Genomic DNA, 16,499 nt, shown 5'->3' with positions numbered 1-16,499 from the left:
GACAGGCAGCCTCCACCTACTCCTCTCGGGCAGTCCCTCTCTCCATCCATCCCTCTCTCCAATTGTCTGCTCTACCCTGCTCCTCTATTGACCTCCAGGTTTTCACAGCCTCCTAGAACTTCTCTCTTCCCTCTTTTTATTTTATTATCTGTCTTTGTTCCTGCCCCCATCCCCCCCCCTTTTTTTACCTCCCTCCTTTGCTGTTTGAGGTTAAAAAGCATGCTCTGGTATGCCATAAATTACTTGGCAAGAGTGGATGACAAAAACAAAATGTAATTCAGATTAAAGTCACCCTCCAGCTGAAATGATAGTTTATTAAATAGATGGCCAGGCTGCCGATCAACCTTGCTGGCAACTGGTCCTCCTATATTAATCTTTCTTGGGGTGATTTAGGATCCACCTGGGTCCTCTGAGAAGATTCTCCCATCATTTCCTTCCCATCTCTCTGGATCAGGCTGCTGGGCTTGGCGCAGTTGACAAATTCCCCAAGTAATCCCTCAAAAGATTGGAGAAATGCTCCGAACGCTCCATTAAATTTATTTTCCATGCTTTAAGAGACCCAAAACTATGTCCAATAAATAAGTGTTCCCTGTGATTTACTGAAATGCTCCTCTGATTTAAAGTTATAGGGGGAAAAATATGGAGCCCCTGGGAGCCCAGGACCAGCCTTGCAAGTGAGACCAGATGTGAGATTTCTGGCCGGGGAGAGGAGAAGAAGGAAAAAAAAAAAAAAACAGCCCAACTGGCGGAGGTTTGAAAGTGACAACGTCTGAACCCCGGTTCTCGGCTTTAACATAAAAGGTCCCCAGTTGAGCATTCTTTCTCACAAAATTTATTGTGGTTGTAGTTAGAGGGGGAACCATCAAAAGAGTAATTCTGGCCCTTGTTTTGCAGAGCTCTTTTGATAAATATGATACTTAGAAATATACCTCCCCCTAGACAGAAAAGCCATATAGTTAAAATGAAGTAATCTGTCAGTAAACTCACTAGAATCAAAGCCAAAATGAAACCTGTAAAAGGAGAAGAGAAAAAAAAAAAAACTCCACTTAGAAACGCTTGAGTCAAGCAGGGGAGAAGGTGGAGATTAAGAATTGTCCTTTATTCAGATATTTTTATCTACAGAGTTAAAAGCGGAGATTTATTTTTAAAGGGGGCTATTTATGTTCCAATCTTCAACAGATGGGTCTGTGTTCCTGCCTCTCTCCTGCAGCCCAGGCTCAGCAAAAACAGCTTCTCTCTGGAGCTGAAACTTATCCAAAAGGAGGAGGAATTAAAAACTTTGGAAGCAAATGTAACCTTTGGAGCTGCTTGGTAAATATTGGATCTGTTTACTACAGAGGCCCAGATGTGCCAAAACCAAAAAACAAACAGGAAGGGGGGGAAAGAGCAGATGTGAAGACTAAACTATATATGTATATATGTTATGTATATATGTTGTGTGTGTGTGTGTGTGTGTGTGTACGCGCACTGATTCCCAAAGGGCTGGAGAGTTTAGGCTAAGAAAGCTCCCAATGAGGAGGTGACATCTTCAATGGATTGTCCAAATAGTCCCATCTTTGGAGTACCCTTTCTAAGAGTCCCCCTCGACCTGATAAGTCACCTGTTTAGAAAATGCCTTTCTCATGCTTACTTAGTAACAATATATTTAGAGTAGACCACCCCCCCCCCGCCGGGGAGAAATGACCCCCCAAAGAGTCTTGGTCTTCTCTACTCTTGTACCTACACCAAAAGAAACTAAACTCCATGGCTCCAGTACTACTGGGCAAGCTACTTTGGCAACACAGGGTTCCAAGCTTCAAGAGTGGCGCGGCCATCCCAGGACAAAGCTCTCCTACTCACCAGCCAGAAGGCGCTGGTCTGGGCTGCTTCCCCAAGGCCTCATCCCAGAAGAGCCTCCTTTGGTTGTGTCTACTTTGGGACTTCCCCATCTCTGTCTCCAGAACAATGGCTTGGATAGGGAGTCCCCATCTCTGCCATCCCTGATTGAGGGGAAAGAAGAGCTACTTGTTCTTTATACTGAATTTACATTTCCCCCAGTGCTGAGACAAAAAGCAAACATAAGACCCATGGTTCATGTGTGTGTGTGTGTGTGTGTGTGTGTGTATGTGTGTAAGAGAATTATAATATCAAACTCAGCTGGGCACAGTGGCCCATACGTATAATCCCAGTGGCTCAGGAGGCTGAGGCAGAAGGATCTCAAGTTCAAGGCCAGGCTCAGCAACTTAGCAAGGCCCTAAACAACTCAGAAAAATCCTGTGTCTAAATAAAATATAAAAAAGAGCTTGGGATGTGGCTCAGTGGTAAAGTGCCCCTGAGTTCAATCCCTGGTACTAAATAAATAAATATCTATGAGCCAAAAATGACCCTGGAAAGGGAGAAGATAAAGCATAAAGGAAAGGTGTCATGCAAAGGGTCTCAAACATCAGATGACCCTAGATCCAACTCTAGCTCTGTCATTGGACAGCTGTGTGACATTAGACATCTGTGTGACCTTTCAGCCTTCTGAGACCTGTGGCTTCACCAGCCAGAGACTTAGTTTCTTCATCTCTATGGCAAAGGGCTAAACCGAAGGACCTCCTGATCCTCTGACTGCCGGCGGCACTCCCTCCCGCAGGCCCGGGCACCTCCCCGCCCTCCCGGCACCAGTGCTGGTCTGGACAGAGCTGGAGGGTGTGGAGTTTGAGCGGCACCTGTGTTTACACTGTACAATCTGCAGTTTACTGTAATAAAATCATTTAATACAGTCATAATTTTTTTGGCAAGAGGTTGTGTTTATGGTGAGCAAGACGGAGAGGGAATGATTGACTATGACTGATTAAAACGATAAATCAAAACCAAAGGAGGGAGGGACATGAAGAGCACAAAGCCACAGGCAAATCCAATTTAAGTCTCAAGTTTTGCGCCTTTATGGGAATAACTTGGTCTGATGATGTGCCAACTCTGGAGGTGAGGGCCTGGGGCCCAAGTGGGAGAGATAGAGGCACAGGATCTGACACCTAGTCTCAATGGGGCTTATCCTCCTAGGGTAGGGAAATATGGAAACAGCTTGACAAGAACTGGTTTCCTTGGGCCTCCATATTCACAAAGAATTTAGAAGGATGTTTCAGAATCACTCTGTGTGTGTGTGTGTGCATGTGCATATAGGTATGATAATTTGAACATGACCTCAAGGACTTTCCAGCATCAAAGCTATCCCTCTAATGCAGTACCTGAAATTCCACATGAAAAAAACCTAAGGTGGCAAACTTGTCCTTCAACAAGTAGGCACAGGCTACAAGCTGGACAGGGCTAAAGATAATAAACAATTGTTCATCCGACAAATGATGACCAAATGCTTACGCTGGTCCAAGCACCCTCTTAGGCTCCCAGCAAGAGAAGAATGAAACAAGAATCCCTAGCCCCATGGAATCTATATTCTTATGGCATTTACATCCTTATGAATTAAGGGCCACATTCACCTCCAGAAAGAAGCCCCCATGTCAACAGTTCTTTATCCTAGAGTGTGCTAAATGCTGTGAGTTCTGAAGGAGGCATAGGAAGGTAGACCATATCAGACCTACAGACCACCGGTTATGTTTTTAGGATTCATTTACTTGCTATAAAGCACCCCATCCTGGAATAGCTCCTCCGGGTTCTGATTGGTCTCCATTCTGAGAGAAACTCCATCCCTACTGCTCAAACTGGCCTAGGAGCTGCCCATTCTAGATTTCTTCACCCTCCATTACCACTTTTACTGGCATAGGTGGCTTACTTGGTGAGCTGGTCCAGATCCTCATCCTTCATCAGGTCACCAAGCCTCCCCAGAATATAGCTGTTGTACTTGTCCACTGGCCATCAAAATTGGACATAAGGGCATGGTGGTGCATGCTGGTAATCCCAGCAACTTGGGAGGCTGAGGCAGAAGGATCTCAGGTTCAAGACTACCCTCAGCAACTTAGTGAGGCCCTAAGCAACTTAGTGAGATCTTGTCTCAAAATAGAAAATAAGGGGGGCTAGGGATGTGGCTCAGTGCTTGAGCATCACTGAATTCAATTCCTAAAAAAAAAAAAAAAATCATAATTTAAATTTGGACATGGGAATTTCAAAAGCTACCTCAGTGACAATCACATTCTTCCTCGCCTCTTACTTCATGTCAGCAGCCTTACCACTCCCAATGAATGAAATCAATGACACCTAACAACTGGTGACTTCTGTCCTGGCTTTCTCTTGGCAAGGTCAAGGAGTCTGAGCTACCTGTCAACCTAAGGTGACCAACCAGTTGTCATGGCAAGAGCTAAATGGAATTCTTGCTTTGTTTTCAGTTAGAAGCATTCCCCTCTAAGAAGCAAACTTTGGCCTCACAAAACCTTTAGGAAGAAGCACTTTCCCCAACTGAATCACAGCTGGTGACAGTAATCAGGATGGCTTCTCCTGGTCCAGCACATTGTACCTGTTGGAGACAAACACATAACTTACCAACTGAGGATCCATGATGCATCCTGGAGGATATACCATATCTTCAAAGACTATCCTCTCCACTGGCACCTGAGCTATGCCTGTGAAGAAGGTACTCCAATCTCTTTATCCAGCCAACATTTTCTGGGTGATGTGATAGGTGACAGGACCAGTTGACATCATGGTCACATATCCACTGCAATTGTCCTTCACTATAAAGTGGGTCCCTTGGCCCAATGCAGTGTTACACAGAATATCACACTGGTGAATCACCCTCTGCTAGCCTTTGGACAATTGTCCTTTCTCATAGAAGACGTTGCTCAATGTCTTGCAAGTGGGTGCTCCCTCCCAAGAATAAACTGGTAGTATTAGGGTGGAGAAAGGGTCACCTGTGCAACAACAGCAGATGATACAGGAGTCTGAACTACCTGTCCAAACATCTTACTTGTGTCTTGTGGCACTAGTGCCTGCACACAGGTAACCCACTTCCATCTTACTTGGGATTGCTCTTGGGCCTTGGTATGTCTGAGAGAACTCAGCTCCTGATGGCCAGGTTCTGCCTCTACATGGACCCATATCAAGAGCTATTTTAAGAGGTGAAGACAGCATGGTTTCCTCCAGATCCCTAGGGATCTCTATTGTGAATGTCCTATTATGAGAATGGTGACTTTTCACTCCTTAAATTCCTCTAATATCATGAAGTCCGTAAGGTCTCTGGCCCAGGAAGCTGGGGTTCTTGTGCCTTGAACTTTCTGTATGACCACTTTCTGCCCTGGGTTCCCCTCCAAGCTGAAAGCCATCCACATCAGTAGGTCAATGGATCAGAGCTGTGTTCCCAAGTGTGAGGCATACTGCCTCAAGAGACCTACGAGGTGTTGTGCTTATGTCTTGGTGGTAGAGAATGGAGAGACAATAATCTGTCTTTTAGTTTGATGGGGATGGCCCAGCATGATCCAGACCACAGGATCCCTTAAAACTTCATTAATATCATGAGCACTGGAATATTTGTTGAATGTATCTCCCATGGTCTATTGTTATATGCATCTTATCAATTCTTCCTGTATACTTGCCATTTCCTATTAATCCCCAGTATGCTTATCAAAGTGGCATCATTTCAGTAACCAAGGCAGGCATGGTGGGACACACCTGTAATCCCAGTGCCTAAGGAGGCTGAGGCAGGAGGATTGTGAGTTTAAGGCTAGCTTCAGCACTTTAGTGAGGCCCTAAGCAATCTGGTAAGACCCTATCTCAAAATTAAAAAGGGCTGTGGATATAGCTCAGTAGTTAAGCACCCCTGGGTTCAATCCCTAGTACAAAAGAAAAAAAAAAAAAAACAGTGACCAATATGACATTCTATGAAATGTCTAGATGGCCCCAATCCCCTCAGCCATTATTATAACAGAGAGTAAAAGAGCTCATAGAGCCCTAGGCCAGGTCATAAATGTATTCTGTTGCTCACCTCATGTAATGTGAACTGCTTTGAGCCTCCTTCTTGTTAGGTAAGGGGGAAAAAAATGCATTCACCAGATCAATGGCCACATACCCTGTGCCTAAGGCCATGCTAATCTGTCAAGCAATGATACTGCATCTAGAGAAGCAATTGCAAATGGGGTCCCACTTGGTTGAGTAGTAGTTCACAGTCATCCTCCAGGACCCATCTGGGTTTTGTAGGGACCAGACTGGTGAGCTAAATGAAGATATGATAAAAACAATAACCCCCTGCATCTTTCAGGTCTTTAAAAATAGCACTAGTTTCTGCCATTTACCTCCCCTTAGGATGCAATATTGGTGGGGAAAGATTCTGAGGCCACTTGTCAACTCCCATTCCAATAGCTCTAACCCAACATGCTAACTAGCAAGTCAATTCCTGCCAACTAGCAAGGCAATTCCAATTACCCATTCAAGGAACAGGATGGGGTATCACTGGATGGGGTAGTGGAGCACTTGGAGGACCCAGTGGATCCATTATAAACCAAACTTAGTAAGACTGTACTCATCCTTTAATTTCCTGGGTGTCAAGGTCAACTCAAACCCTGTGTCCAAAAGTCATTAGGTATTCTGTTCTCCCCAAATTATGGAGACCCAAGTAAATGGTCATATACCCCCATAAGGAAGAATTGAAGAAATTATGCTATTATATGTTTGCTATGGTTTTGCAAGGTCTTTTCCTCTGGAGACCTGGCCTGTCTTTCTGTTGATGGGTCCCAGGTCTAATTACTGGCTCAAGTCTAGGAACCAGGCAAGGAATCATAACTTTCATTACGGTGACTTGTCTCAGTCTCCTGAGTATTCATCCTTAACTTCTTTGGGATATAGAGATTCTGCAATACCCAAATTACCTTCCCAGCTATATGCTGTAGTTTGTTCACAGCTCTCTGCAAGTCAGGGCCTCCTCTGAGTTTTGACCCTGCTCCTCATGATCACTGTGGCTATTCTGTTTCAGTTTATTAAGTGACATCACCTGGCCCCTCTTATTCGTGGATCCTACCATCCCTACTGCTATAAGAGAGTAAAATTCTGTAACAGAATATCCTATATTGTTAGTCATAGCCCACAGAGGACAGTCACCACTGAGCTTCTTCATGACACTGGTGACAAAAATATGGTTTCTTATCACTTTGGTAAATGTGGGGGGACTCCTTGGTCTCTCTTAGGAGGTAGGCAATAGCAGGATTCAGGTTTGCATAGATTCAATATAGTGTAGCCCCCTCTGTAAGCCTTTTGAACTCTTCTCACACTGACTGCCATGGGTTTCTAGAACTTCCACTTCACATAGTATTTAGACCTTCATTTCTCTAAGCTTTCAAGATTCACTCTAGCAGCAAGCTAGCTCAGTACCAGGATAGTCTACCTTGTCATATGGGTAAATCCTAAATAAGAATGCTCCTACATCCTAATTAGAGTAAGTTACACTCCAGGTATATATAAAATACACTCTACTGACATGTATATCTAAAAAGAATTTTAAAAGGTAAAAAAGAATGCTCCCATAGCAAAGAAAAATTGAAAAACAAAATTCTCATTCCATTTATGTTTTACAACCTTTGATCTATCACCCTCAGAATGCAGCCCCACACATATCTCCCAGCTCTGGAGATGCATATAGTCTTGCAAATCACTTGAAATAGCGTCCCTTGCCTCCTTGGCAGGCCCAATGCGGCTATGACCAGTTGTGACTTGTCCCTAGTTACTAGGCTGGTGTCCAGGAAGGAAAAGGACAGTTAAATCCTGAGGGGTATACACTTTCTCTGGCAAGACACAGGCACCTGCACCATCTTCCAGCAAGGGAGGAATGTCAGTCTTTAAGAAGGAAAGGGTTGTTTCTGCAGGTCCAGATGGTTCTGAGAAACCTGAGATTCAATTTTTAGTGTATCAGCCTAAATGTCCCCACTCCAAATCTCAGGGCCCATTCATTTCCAATTAGCCTGATTAGTCCTGATTTTAGCATGACTTAGTGGGATTGAGAACTCAGCTTCTCTGTAACTCTGCTATCCTGACATTAAGGTCACAGCCTAATCCTTACCTCTTTCTGCCCTCCAACTTTAAGCAATAAAATTCTCTTTTTATGCTTCTAAGGAGGCCCTTTGTGGTAAGTTGGTGACTAATTACTTTTAGTCTTTTATTTCCTTCTTTAAGACATCAACAGTTATGTTTCCTTAGTCCTTATAATTACTACTCCCCCCCCCAAACTCCTCAAGTACCTGAGATATTATACCTACCAGAATATTTCCATCAGTAGCCCACCCTGCCCCACCACCAGGGACAGTTTAAACAAATGGAACCAGGTTCTGGTAGGGCTTCACCTACCACCAGAGTCAGGATCCTCACTGCACGTTGGCTGGTAGATGATCCGGCTCCCAGATCCCATTTTAATATCTATTTCCTGGCCCCCTTTCCCATATCCAATATTATAGGTCCATTTGCCTCCGAAGCAGACTTTGGAAAGGAGGTTTGCTTACAGGTGACTTATTGGGAAGTGATTTTGAGAATAAAGGAATCAGGGTTGATCTGAAGTTGATCAACAGCAATGTGGCTGCAACAGAAGCCTTAGCCGATTCTGCAGAGAGTGCCAGAGCTAGACTGATCTTCGGAGAGGTCCCACATTGACACAGGGGACCAGATCCTTCTAGAGCACATTGTGCAGACATTGGATAATCAGCTGCCTCTGAGAAGGGGCCAAACCTTGGATGAGACAGAGCCCTTCCATTGTAGGCAATGTCTGGAGAGGGTCTAAGTCATGTCTCATCAGTAGCAACACTTCCAGGAGCAAGGAGAACAAGTGCCTTTGTCCCCAGGGGGATCTGGGTCATTCACAATAACATTTCACTACAACCCCCAAAACTGGTACAATTGTGAAGGTTAAGAAACTTTTGGTCAGTGACACCCCCACCCCCTGCAACAGCATGCAACAGACTTGACAAAGAGAACTCTGCTCACAGAACTGACTCATGTGGGCCACTGCTTCATGGATACACTGGTCAAGGAAAAGGGGTAGGGAGACAGAGAGTATGCCCCACTTTACTTCTTCTAGGCCACCACAAAAAAATTTGCCCACCATCGAATTCATATCTTAAAACCTAATCCTCAAATGTGATAGTTTTTGGACAAGGGGCCTCTGGGAGGTGAATAGACTGAGGTGGAGCCATTGCGAATGGGATTAGTGCCCTTATAAAAAGAGACCCAAGAAATCCTCACACCTTCTGCCATATGAGGACTCAGCAAAAGGATGACCAGGGGGCTAGGGATATAGCTCAGTTGGCAGAGTGCTTACTTCGTATACACAAAGCCCTGGGTTCAATCCCCAGCACCACAAAAAAAAAAAAAAAAAAAAAAACAGGGAGTAGACCCTCATCCAATGGCAATTCTATAGACACCCTGATCTTGGATGCCCCAGCCCCCAGAATTGCTGATGTTTGTTTATGCCACCTGGTCTATGGTATTTTTATTATAGCAACCTGAATGGACAAGGATGTGTGAAAAACACGTTTGTCCATAGAAACAATGCTCCATCACTGGTGCTCAGCCTCAAACCGTCACCTAAAATAGAGTAGCCAAATATTTACCTGAAATTTGCAAAGCATCCTTAGACTAGGTTCTTCTACCCAATCGCCCATCAACAAGGAGCAGTCCAGGGAATGAGGAGTGTTGCTTGAGAAAAGAATTGTTGAGTGCCAGAGATACACACACACACACACACACACACACATCTATATTCAACAACAGAAGTGGGAGAAGGGTGTGTCCAGGAAATAGGAAAAGAGGATTATATTTGGAGACACTTTATGCAACAATCTCTCGACAAGGCCTATTAAACAGACTAGTTCAGTCAAACCCCACAACCCTATTAGGAAGGCATTACTTCTTTGAGGGAGAGAAAAACCAAGGCTCAGAGTGGTTAAAGTCTTAGCCAAGGGCACACAGTTACAAAGTAGAAGAGCCTATATTTCAAGGCAGATCTAACTTCATGCAAAATTCTCTCAAACATACACACAGATGACTACTGCCTCATCTTCTCCCCCTACCTGGGCTCCAACAAGACTACACTGAGCCACCTTGGATACACAGCTGTCCATAACTGCCACTTTCAGTATTTTCTCTGCTTTTAAAGGAAGGATTTGTCACTTGTTACCCAATTATATTTGTCATAAGAAAAGTCTGAGAGCTCAACAAAAGCCCAAACAAGCCTTTAATAACTAAAACATCACAGCCAGAATTTCTAATATTATACACCAGAGCAGTTGGGTACTGGGAACTTGAAGAGCCATTGCTTCAAGACCTAAAATGGTTTTCCAGATAACAAAAGAGTTTATTTCTTTAAGAAACATAACTTTTTATTAAGCTTCCTACAATTTCCATCCAGACTTTCCTATATCCTTAAATAGGGGTGACGAATTATGGTGCACTAACTAATGTTTATTTTACAGTAATGACTCCCAGGATTACTGAGCTGGACGGTCCCAGGCTGCTGTGCTGTTGAAGTTCCTGTGCTAGCCCTTCAGAGTTTTTCTGCCTCCTCCCCGATGCTGGTCACCTCTCCCTGCTGTCAGTGTCATCTGTCTACCTCAGCCTTAATGCGTTATTTCTAAATACAACAGGCCTGGAAACAAAACAAGCAGACCTGCTAGAACTACATGCTACATAATTGTAACTACATTCTAAGCCAGAGGGTCCCTTCCTTGACAAAGCCAGCAGAGGTTCACACTTTGGTCCACGTAAGAACTATTTATCAAGCACCTACTACGTGCCACTATGTGCTGGGGATACAGCAAGAAACAAAAAACAAAAAAGAAGGCCCCTTCCTTCGTGAAGTTTACGCTGTATTGAGATCAAGAAAAATTGGAGATACCTCTTCTCCGTGTGCAAAGGCCACTTTTGCTCACTTTCCAGTTCCTGTGTTTCCCAAGGGTAGGGCTGGCAGGCAGTTGAATTCCCCGCAGGTGAGGTTACCATCTTGTCAGTACTAAAGACACCCGTTATGCAGTCCTGTTAGTAAAGCAAAGCTGATAGAGAACCATTAGTTCCATAATTCCAGTACGCTGTGGATTAAATGGGCCTTGGTAGGCTGGTCTGCGAAGCTAGCCACCATCGGCACCTCTGTTTCTATAAGAAAATATTTTCCAAGTTCTAGACAACTGACTTTGAAATGCACTTTTGGAACAGAACTGATTTGTAAATTTAGAACCTCCTCTACTTCACTATAAAGGCACCCAATAACTAGGACATATTTGACCCAAGGGTTAGAAATGAAAATATCTGGGTACTAGCCAGCATCCCAATTGCTAGAGTGGGTGCTGTAGACCAGTCACTGAAACTCTATGAACATCAGTTCCAACACATATCTATTGGGTTTCACTAAGACCTATTACATACACAGGAGTTCTGCTGTTTAAAAAACAAGTTTGAAGCGCAACATTTAAAAGAATCAATAAAGCCAGACACTGTAGCTCATGCCTCTGATCCCAGTTACTTGGGACGCTGAGGCAGGAAGATTGCAAGTTCAAAGCCAACCAGGGCAACTTAATGAGACCTGACTCAAAAATTAAAAAGGGTTGGAGATGTAGTTCCGTGATAAAGCACTGGGTTCAATCCCCAGTACAATAATAATAATTTCTCAAATGAATGAATAGCTAAATGAATGCAATAAGTGAATGAGAAAACTTCGCTTCCATTCTGAATTGAAGAACATTTCCTAGAGGCTTGTTTCTTTTTCCCTGAGTCTTGTGACCCAAAGTCTAAACATTTGGGAAGGAAATAGAATCATTGTCCCATTCCTGGGGATCCCAACTGAGAACCTGAGCTTCGGATAGAATCCCAAAGAAACAGTTGTTTGCACAAGCTCATCTGATAGATTATGAGGGCTGGGAATGGATGCAAATGGCTAAGCAGCGTGGACTTATTTGGTAAAAGGAAGAGAAGGTGGTACTTGAGAGAAAAAAAAAATCAAACCAAAAAATGAGCTTCACACATAATCACTCCCTTCCTCCCCGGGACCAGGGCCAGTTTCATTCTAGACCTATGAAGGAGACAGCCTTCCCTGCCTTCCCCAGAGGCATGGGGCAGCCCTGTCGGGCGGAGCATAGCTACTCTGTAATTCTACTGTGCAAGCCTGGATCTCAAGGTCATATTCTGACCCCAGATGATCTTTCTCCCACCTCCTCCTTCTTCAGGCACCCCACTCCTTGCCCCTGCCCACCCTCATCCCAAAAAGGATGGCTTCAGAGAAAGGCAGGCACACCAAGGTCTTTCTCTGCGAGGACAACATGAATGGGAAACTCAGAGAAGAAAGTCTAAGAGACCTGGGGAGCTGTCACCACGAGCCCTAGGAAGGAAGATTTATGTCAAGGACCAGGATGTGAACATTCCCATGAATTATCCCTTTGTGCCAAGGTAAATTGGATGGGGAAGAAACGCATGTGAAGGAGGCAAAGCCTGTGCTTGGCTGCGATCCTCACTGCACCTGGGGAAGGAGGCCCTCCCTTAAATTCTCGTAACTTACACAACTACCCGGAGCCGATGACTCTTCCAGGCTTTCCCACAGAAGAATAACTAACATGGGTTGAGTACTTCGTATGCCTGGCGTCTTAATTGTGTTGACTCATTTTACCTTATGAAACCCTGTGAGGTCAGTGCTATAACTCTCTCCCACTTCAGAGATGAATAAATCAAGGCACGAAAAGGTTGAGTAACATGTCCACGGTCACACACAGCTCAGAGTGGCACTCTTGCCCACCATGCCATCCTTGTACTGTACTCACGGAAAGGATAAGGAAACCATGAAATGAGTCAGAATAACTGTGTTTGTCAGCTTTCCATCCCTGTAACAAATACCTGAGACAGTCAACTTATAAACAAAAAAAGTTTATTTTGGCTCACCATTTTGTAGATGCCAAACCAAGACTGGTTGGCCCCCATGAGGGTGAGACCTGTGGTGAGGCAGCATGTCAGGGTACAAGCTGGTTGCAGACAAAAGCCACTCCCCTCATGGCCAGGAAACAAAAGAAAAAAAAAAAAAGAGGAAGGGGTTGGGTTAGCCTGTTCCCCTTCAACAACATGCCCCCTGATAACCCAAAAGCCTCTCACTATGTCCTTCAGCTTAAGATTCTACCACCTCCCACAGCACCACCCTGGAGACCAAACCTTGAACACATGGGCTTTGGGGGACATTAAAGATCCAAACTATAGCAATGACACATCCCCTTTCTCCTTAGAGAAGGACATTTCCAAGCTCCCCAAGTGACATTTGCCCCCACTCAAGAATCAGACTACAGGGATTTTACAAACTAGAAAATGCCCTTCTTGGTCACACAGAGAGACACAATGCCTGCTATAGGTTCTCAATGGCCTCAAGAGAACCAGGAATAGGGGACTCAAGGGTTCTGATTGATTTTTGTTTCAAACATTCCAGGGGTAACCCCAATACACATTGTGGTATACTTTCTTCCATATTTTTCTATGCGTCTATAAATATCACCATAGATTCATAGAGATATATTTTTACATTCTTCCTTATTCACTTCACATTACATCATGATGATTTCCCATCTTTCTGGAAGGCAATGGAGTGTAGTGGTTAAGACCACCACTTGGACCATCAGAAAGCTCAGGTTCAAATCTTGGCTCTAGCACTCTGTGACCTATCAATTCCCTGTCTTTAGCTCTTTCTTCATTATCAATTTTTTTTTAGCTTAACTGAGGTATGATTGACAGATTTCATTGGTTAAAAAAAAATCTCCAAAAATTGATAAATAAGGGGACAGATTGTGAGAGGGGAGACCAGTGTAGGAACCAAGCTATGGGGTTCACTTCTATGTCCCCAAGGGAGCCCTCCAGCTCTAGTGCCTAGACAAACCTCCATCCTCCAGGTAAAAGGTCAGGCAGGCACTGAAGAGGCTAGTCTGGGAGGCCACAGGCTCAGATTCACACCAAAAGGAGTCTGAATGCCTCCCATTCCCACCAGGGACCCCAGCAACTTTCAAGGCTTTGGTGTCTCCACTTGCTGTGTCCATCTGAGGACATTGCCACCTTTAAACAGGATCGTATCTCCCTCAAAGCTGGCCTACTTTTATAAGCATGAGTCTTGTTCCACTGGATGGGGACTGTGTTCCTTTACATGACAGAGAGAACAAACTCAGTATTGGGCCCCCGAGCAGCCAGGGGTTCCCAGGAGCAGAACCAGCATTCCCTGAGCCCCAGATATGTCTTGGCCACAATGGGATGTGTGTCTGTGCATTTTCGTGATCATTTCGCCTAAGAAGCATGGGTACCACGGAGCTTTCCTGGACCCGCCCTGCACCCCATGTGCAACCTCACAAGGTGGAGAGTGCAGGCTGAGCGAGGGCAGGCTGCACACCCAGCACCCTCACCATTGTGGCCTGTCCTGTCCTCTCGCCAGCAAAGAACATCAGCATCTGCCTCCGGCAAAGGAAATTAGGAGGTCTCAAGGTCGGGAGGGGACGGCAGAGTTGTCCAAAGCCATCTGAAAGGAACTGGGGAGATGGGAGGGGGAGGGCAGAAGAGAGGTGCCAAGGGCACTAAGCATGGTGTGTCTGTGACCCTCGGCGGAGGCTGGCTCCACGTTGATTTCCTCCCAGAAGCCTGACTGCAGCACAGACGTTCACGTGCTACGCATCAAAGTTCTCAATAACATGTACTTCCTGCCAGAGCCCAGAGCCACCTTCTTTGCCAGCATGAAGGCTCTGGGAGTCAAAGGGTGCCAGGAAGGAAACAGGCAGAGGGTGAGTAAAGCTGGTAAAGCTTCCCTGAGGGCCACCCAGCCTCCCTGTGAAGGCTCCAGCCCTGCCACCCCTCCTGCCTCCCCAACCTGCTCCCTCTCCTCTCCCAAGTTGCAGAGGGTGCCCTGGCCACATGCTGGTTTATGGGAATCTGTGAAACTTAGTTCCTTTAAGGTGGGATTCCTCCCCCTCTTTATTTTTTCCTTTTCCCACGCTTCCCCCACCCCACCCCACCCCTTTTTTTTTTCCAGAAACAGGGCCTGTGGCTCCACACCTCTGTTACACATATTGGTTCTGACAGCTCAAATTAATATGTCAGATGCTGCGATCCTCGCTGGCGACAGGCCTTTTGACCCTATCAGCGCAATCTGCTTCCCTGATTGAAAATCTCTGTGCCTCAAATTGATTCAGAGTTTTATAAACATCCTGCAGCCACAATCCAAGAAAGCCACCGAGGAAAAGCCTGGGAGAGCTGCCCTTGCTGGGCTCTGCCCCCACCCCTCTGATCAGTGGGGCAGCAGGGCAGGACACACAAAGGGGTTAAAGAAAGGTCCAGCCTGAGCCAAGAGTCCCAGAGACCCCTAAATCATCTGTGCTCAAGGTCTGGAGGGGACAGACCCACATACACCCTGACTGTATTTGAAAACACGATTGGAATGATCCAGTGAGAAGGTACCTGATTAGGCAGTGAAAGGCCTGGGTTGTTGAGCTCTGCCATCCACTTCCTGTGTGACCTTGGAAAAGTTCCTTAATCTCTCTGAAACTTAAGTTTTCTCTTAATAAAATGAGGATAATCATAACCATTCACAGTAGCTCAACAGGATTACTGTAAGGAGGGAATGAGACAAGGCATTCTAAGAGCACTGGCAAAACACAGAAAATCATGAGTGGTTGTAATAGTGCACTGAGGCAATGGATAAAACAAAATTGGTAAAATGTTGATAATCATAGATGCTGGGAGATGGATACACGGGAATCCACTAGGCTCTGTGCTCTCCCCTCTAATTTTGTGTTTTTGAAAATTTCCAAAATACATTTTTTAAATAATGTACATCAACTCATAAAGTGCTTAAGTCTTACTAGTATGTGTGTGTGCATGTGGGTGTGTTTGTGGGTGTGTGTGGACATACCCACACACAAGCATAGAGTGAGGAACAAGCAGAGCTCTTTGTGTAGGGACGGGTCTGGGAGGTTTCTGCCATGCAGGGCCGGGGCAGTTCCTCTGCAGTTCCTCCACCAGCCCCCACCATCCTTCCTGGGTCTGGAGCCCGGCCCTTGGCGACAGGAAGGTGACTTATCCATTGACCTGCTGTCTCCTGAGTAGCACCTTGAGCCCTTGGAGTGCAGGGATGGGAATGCATAGCAGTGACCTCAGTCCCTAGCACCCGGCATAGCACACACTGTGGTTAAACAGCTAATCCACTCCTAGAACACACACCCACTCCACTGGCTTTGCAATGCTAGGGCATCCCTCCAGTCAGTCACCCAGGATGCTTCCAGCACCTTCCACTCTGCTACCTTCCCTGTAGTGCAGCCTCTTGGGTACATTACCCCCAATCAGCCTGAGGAGGTTGATGGAGGAGACCACCATCTTTACTAAGACTCATCAGAAGGACGGGGGAAGCTTTCAGGACTCCATTTTGCTGTGCCTACCAGGAAATTCTCATGGGCTTACACACTTGGAGCATCTCTGCCTGACCCCAACATCAGGACCACTCATCTGCTGGCCAGCCCCCTCCAGAGCAGATTCCTATGGAGGCAAGAAGCACAGGCTCTAGGATACTGGCAATTCTATTCTCCCCACCCTGACAGTGCAACAGAAAGAACACAGAA

The 16,499-nt window shown here is 45.4% G+C and overlaps 1 long non-coding RNA gene across 4 annotated transcripts in view; it reads right to left on the bottom strand.

Annotated features, from left to right (window-relative positions):
* The window catches only part of LOC124106288 (uncharacterized), a 176,007-nt gene that overhangs the window by 145,452 nt on the left and 14,056 nt on the right, over positions 1-16,499 (bottom strand). The window lies entirely within an intron of this gene.

Source organism: Marmota monax, unplaced genomic scaffold (genome assembly GCF_021218885.2).
Source record: "Marmota monax isolate L192 unplaced genomic scaffold, Marmota_monax_Labrador192_F-V1.1 WCK01_AAM20220418_F8-fsc00224, whole genome shotgun sequence".
NCBI lineage: Eukaryota > Metazoa > Chordata > Mammalia > Rodentia > Sciuridae > Marmota > Marmota monax.
Note: the sequence above shows the minus strand (reverse complement) of the source record. Positions and strands in the feature narration are given on the sequence as shown.